General features: G+C 32.2%; 1 long non-coding RNA gene across 1 annotated transcript; it reads left to right on the top strand.

The window, feature by feature from the left end:
- The first annotated feature begins 3,178 nt into the window (after positions 1–3,178).
- Positions 3,179–5,213, top strand: LOC145033627 (uncharacterized). The gene is made up of 2 exons (XR_013677630.1): positions 3,179–3,502; positions 4,939–5,213. It is a non-coding gene; the product is annotated as an uncharacterized LOC145033627 (long non-coding RNA).
- Positions 5,214–6,245: the final 1,032 nt, after the last annotated feature.

Here is a 6,245-nt window from a genome sequence, read left to right on the forward strand (position 1 = left end):
TTTTCAAAATATTTTTTTTATGGGTTTTAGTTTCCAAGTGTCAAAACAGAACTTAATCTTAAAATTATTGAATTAATTATGTGTGAAAAAACCCAAAACATAGAGATAAGGAGATAATATATATTTTTTGAAACAACTTTTAACAAATCCTTTCCTAAAGTTAGCTTATTTAAATAATATGAATTAGTACAATCAAACAAATGCATGATACTAGTGTTTTCATTGTGACTTGGACATTCCCAAGGCTTAGAAATAACATAATTTCCCTCTTTAAACTCTATTAATATTTAACCTTTATTAAGAACCTAGTAATTTGAGGAGTAAACTTCAAAGTTTAAAGTTCAAACTTCAAACCTTGATACACTAATTTTTTTTTTTGAAAATATTGCACAATTGACTTTCCATGTAGGTCATTCACATGGTATGAGTTTATTTATTTATTTATTTATTATCAATATTCATAGTGATATCTAGATGAAGCAATTAGAAATCTATTTTGACTTGCTTTTAAAATACATAAAGGGTTTGCACAAGTAAGATTGAATTTTGAAGATTCCACTATTGTTTAGCCTCTTCAATGTGTTTCTTCTCTAAGTTACTTAAACTTTTTGGTCACAAAATATTTCATATAAACTTTATGTCTTCATTCAGAGCTCAACGGGCTTATTAAATTAAATCTGAGAATATTTTCTCCATTCCGTTATTGGATTGCGAGTTGTATATAATTTAAATTAATAATCATTACAATTCTTTGTATATTTAGAGAGAGGTAAAGATGTAAAATAGGAGGAATTAAAAGAAAAAGAAAGGTCAAATCAGTCATTTTCAGAGGAGGATGAGTCACCAGCCTTCCCACCTCTCGCCTTGGATTCTTGTAATTTGTAGGGATTATTCGGTTTCTCCGTTTTAAGCCAACCCATCTTCATGTTATGTGTCCAGTATGAAATGAAGTGATAAAGAGGTCGGAAATTTTGGATTATCAGTTTGAACATAAATATAATATTAATTTTAATTTTAATATGAAATATTAAACGCAATTTAAAATTTTCGAGTAAATAGTTTACATTTGTTTACGACAAGCTTTTATATTATAAAAACAATCAATAAGATTTTATGTGTTATTTTCATTATTATAAAATAAATAGCGTGTTTCACCAGCAATCTTAACATCGTATCACAAACTCATAATCATAAATTTATTTAATAAACAAATAAACAATTAACACCCATCTAAACTAAATATATCCAGAACTTACATAAATAAATGAGTAAATTACATGAATCATCCCTCATGCAGGTGCCAAAATGCACGTTTAGTTCCTATTTTCAAAAATTAACTCGGATCATCCCTCGTATTGTTAAAAGTTGCACGGTACATCCCTTGTTAGTTTAAATTTGCACGTTTCATCCCTTTTCATACATAAAAAGACTATAATGCCCTTTTCTTTTCTTTTTCATTTATTTTGAACATTTTTAATTATTAAAATTATTTGCCTTGATTATTTTTAATTACTAAAAATTATTTTAGTTATTTTTCTATTTTGTAGAATAAGAACTGACCACCACCACCACCGGTAATGTACGTCACCACCACAAAATAGAGCACCACCACCGCTTCTCACCGGAAAATGTGGCACCACCGCTACCCTCACTTCACCCAACCAACTCCTTCGTTATTGTTAACATGTTTCACTAAAAATAACTACAAACCACCACCTCATTCACCAAACCAACAACATATACTCAAACCACCATCGAACCAAGCACATTTACTGTTAACACCACCACCATCCTCCATCGGAAAACCCACTTGCAAAACAGGAAAAATAATCAGGGTAAATTAGGAAGTAAGAGTCAAGGAGATGGAAAATCTGATTTGATACAAGAATGATTGAAAGCAAACGATTTAGGGTTCTTAAATTGAAAGCAAACTTGATTCACTGAACCTGCAAATCTGATTCATTACAGAGGGAGATGGCAAGAGGGGGTTGTAAGTCTGCACTTCGTTCGATCGGTGAACCACTATCGCCAACTGTGAGTCGCCATCGTCACCGGCACGCTGTCGTTGTTGCATCATCTTGGGTTTACATCATTGTGTTATCGGAGAGAGGAGGACTGTCACTGGAGACGATTTGGGTTCGATTCGACCTGCTTCTCCGATCTCAATGTCCCTCTTATCCGATCTTGCGTGATGGACTTGTACCTGGTTCGATGAGGACAGAAGGAAAAAGGGGAAATGGAAGGCGGATGGTGGGTTGAGTTGTGGTGGGTAATGATTTGATAGCATCGCTGGAGTAGCCGAAGAGGCGGAGATGTCGTGAAGTCGTCGAAGCCGGCGATGATACTGGTGAAGGTGGGGATGACTGAAGAAGAAATGGTGGAAGAGGACGGCGTGCTTAGGGTTTAAGGATCTTTATTTAATATATTTGATAAAAGGAAACAAATAATTATTTTCATAATAAACAAATCAATAAATTATTAGTAAATAAAAAATAAATCAAAAAAGGAATAAATAACGGTAAAATTGTCTTTTTATGTCTCGAGGGATGAAGCGTGTAAGTTTTAAAGTAATAAGGGACGGTCCGAGTTAATTTTTGAAAATAGGGACCGAACGTGTATTTTTGCATATGCACGAGGGACGATTCGTGTAATTTACCCTAAATAAATTGTTAATCACATCAAAATATTTTGGGAAAAAAAAAGATATAAGTGAAATTAGGTATTAGTTAGATGTATAGTCGGTTAAAAAAAACTATTTTTTTTTTTATATTTAATTTCAACCTCTAAATCAGTCAAAACATCAACCATTTATCCAAAAACTTTCTGAACCCTTTAGAGAGCTGAGAAAGACCCAAATTGTCCATAATTTCGTAAAACAGATATATTTTTATTTTTATTTTTCCACAAACCTTGATTCATTTAGTTTCAACACCATTTTATTCTATCTTTAATATATTAAAAATTACTTACTATATTAAATTAAATACATGATTCTTATATTATGTCGAAGATTATGATCATATTAAAAATTATTTTCTTTACTCATAATATATACTTGTCTATTTTACCATTTTAAAATACATATGCGTTTATTTTTGTTGCTTCTATGGTCCTAAGACGAATGTCGTTTTCTATAATTATGCCCAAATTGAAAACACAATTAAGAGATTCAATTAAGTTTGGTAGTTGCAATCAAAGTATGAAAACCACAACTTAAGAATTTATAGCAAGGGGCAAAAGTCTAAAAGTAGATACAATTCTATGGACCTGATTGCAAATTGTCAAAAGGTTGAAACTGGAAGCGACTCATTGATTGGAAGAAAACGTGATCATAATATGTGCCTCTGTTACATAGGGTTTAAGATGTCAAAGTATATAATCGTTTCTGTAATCGAAAAAACCCTCCAAAAACCTTGAATTTCAGAGAAATCGACAAAGAACAATGGCTATGGGGGGAGGTCTGAGTTAGCGAAGATCACGTTCGAATTCACTGTGTTTTGAGGTAAATTTTGAAACCAAACTTCGATTAAATGATATACTAAAGTTTATGTGTGTGAATCTCGTTACTTAGTTGAGTTCCCGTGTTCGATTCGACCAAAAAATCCATGGATTGATACGTTTAGAGGGTAGTGAATCCTTGGTTTCGAATGAAGGATTTGATCTTCTGATTTTGGGATGATTTCATGGAACTGGAAGAGAGAAATTTGGTTAAGGGTAGAGGTGTTTAATATAATATTTATATGTTTTTCTTACATGATCTGAAAGCCCAGATCATAGCTTCAAAATTGGCGTAGTTGCAGAAAATCGGGTATTGTGGTGAGATCCATACCCGTTTTTTAAGTCGGGTGTTGGAGTAGTTCAGATCGGCAGATCCAGTTGCAGAATGGGTTAAAGACTGCTTGGGAATTGGAAAAATGAAACTAATTGATGGTTACACTTTTATTAGTATTGCAACTTGTTGCCATTTTGGAAAAGGAATAATTACGAAAAAAATATAACATATATTATTAAACATATTTTTAATCAACTTTTAATAAGTTACATCTATTTTTGGTAAAGCATATTAGCGCGACAACTTATACATATTAAACTAATTTTATTATAAAAAAATTATATATTTTCAAAAATTTAGTTTAACTACCAATTTATAAATTGGATGATTTTTTTAACATAAATAAAAATTAGTAGTTTTTTAGCACAAATACAGGTCATAGTGATCGTGATAAAATTTTATAAAAAAATAAGTTTTTTTTAGCACAAATGAAAACTATATGGTTAAATCGAAAAAAATAACGAATATAATGGTTTTTTAGTTACTGTTAAGTTATAAATATCACAAAATGTTGGTAAAGCTCTAAAAATAGGTTTGTAACCTGGTTGTAGCAACAAAAGTGATTATAGAAAACTTGTTTTTTAGTTATTATGAAGTTATAAATATCACAAAATGGTCCTAAAGCTCTAAAAATTGGTTTGTAACCCTCTTGTAGCAACAAAAGTGATTATATATATATATATATATATATATATATACATATATATATATATATATATATATATATATATATATATTTTTGGTATAGTTGCATTAGAGGTATTTTGTTAAAATTAAAATAGGTTCAGCTCGAGATTGACTTGTGATTCAAAATAAGTTGTTTATGCTGAAAACTTAAAAAAAAAAAATTAAATGGCGGAATCGTTAGAATGATAAATTTACCTAATATTATGACGAATGAACAATATGCCCGAACTTTATGCTGAAAACATAAAAAAAAATTAAATAGCTGAATTGTTAGAATGATAAATTTACCTAATATTATTATGAATGAACAATATGCCCGAACTGGTCGAACAAAACAAGCAAATATTGTTGAATATTTTAGGGCATGGGTTTCCAAATGTTAGAATATATTTCTTACGGATATTTGTTTGAACATGTAGGATTTCAGTTACCAAAGATGAAGTAACCAAGGACCAAGTTTAATCGTATGAGTTTCGTGCGATTATTATGTTTGCTTGCACAAAAATATTTATCAATAAAATATTATTGAATATTGTAAGGAATAAATTTCCAAATGTCGTAATATATCTTTTAGGGATACTTCTTGGAACTTGTAGGGGTTTCGGTTACCAAAGATAATGTAACACCCTTGTTACATCCCAAAATACACGGATAAAAATTTCATTTTTAATATAATCAAAACATTCATTTATCATTTATTCAGTCATTTAGAAGTATTTCAAATAAAACAATTATCAGAGTACAATCCCAAAATCACTAGTTGCGGAAAACACAGGTGTATGTGTTGCGATCAAGCCGAACCATTCCATTTTAAACAAGAAGTACCTAAAACCATAAACCACAAATTGTAAGCACAAAGCTTAGTGAGTTCCCCAAATACTATATACCATACATACCATACAAATCATACATATCAACATGTAATACGAGGTGCTATGTGCCAACCATAGTCTTGCAATTATGCCACGAGCCATATCGTGGTGTTTCCTTGCCATGTCGGGGGCCAAAACCCTAGGTCTTACAGATAAGTGCCAGGAGCCACCTCCTGGTCTTTCATACAAATACCAAGGCTCACCCCGTAGTCTTCCAATAAGACATAAACAAAATGGGCCGACATTGGTGCCTTCGACCCATAGTACAATAAGGAGACTCACCTCGATAGCTGAACCCATGAATAAATCTCTAACTGCAGATCCGCTAGAATCCCCGTGCTATCAAACAAATAACACCTAATTAACAATTGGGCTCCAAACCAAATCCAACAATCCAAATATGCGGTAAAAAGACCATTTTACCCCTCTCCTAGTTTGGTCCAAGACTAAGGCACAAACTCCCAATCATAAAGGCCCACAAACCAATAATCATCTAAAGCCCACTTATGGCCTAATTTTCCAAATTGGGACCAAACCCTTACATGGGCCTTACCCTAAATCCCATTAAATTTTCTCTAATCCAAAACACTTGCTCTCAAATAGCCCAACAAAGCCCTATGCAACCAATCCCAAAAGATAGCCCAAACATGCAAGGCCCAACAGACCAATTACGCGGGGCGTACTTAGCATGTTTGTGTGGCGTACTCACTTGGTGTCTTGTACACTAAGCGTACCTGCTTGTATGCCCATCGTACTCACCTTATTCAGCCCAAAACTTGAGTTTTCACTTAATCCATTAAGATAAAGCTCCAAAACAGACTTCCTTGAGCTGGATTATCACATAAGGTTGCCAA

This window comes from Lactuca saligna, chromosome 3 (genome assembly GCF_052625555.1).
Source record: "Lactuca saligna cultivar CGN05327 chromosome 3, ASM5262555v1, whole genome shotgun sequence".
Classification (NCBI taxonomy): Eukaryota; Viridiplantae; Streptophyta; class Magnoliopsida; order Asterales; family Asteraceae; genus Lactuca; species Lactuca saligna.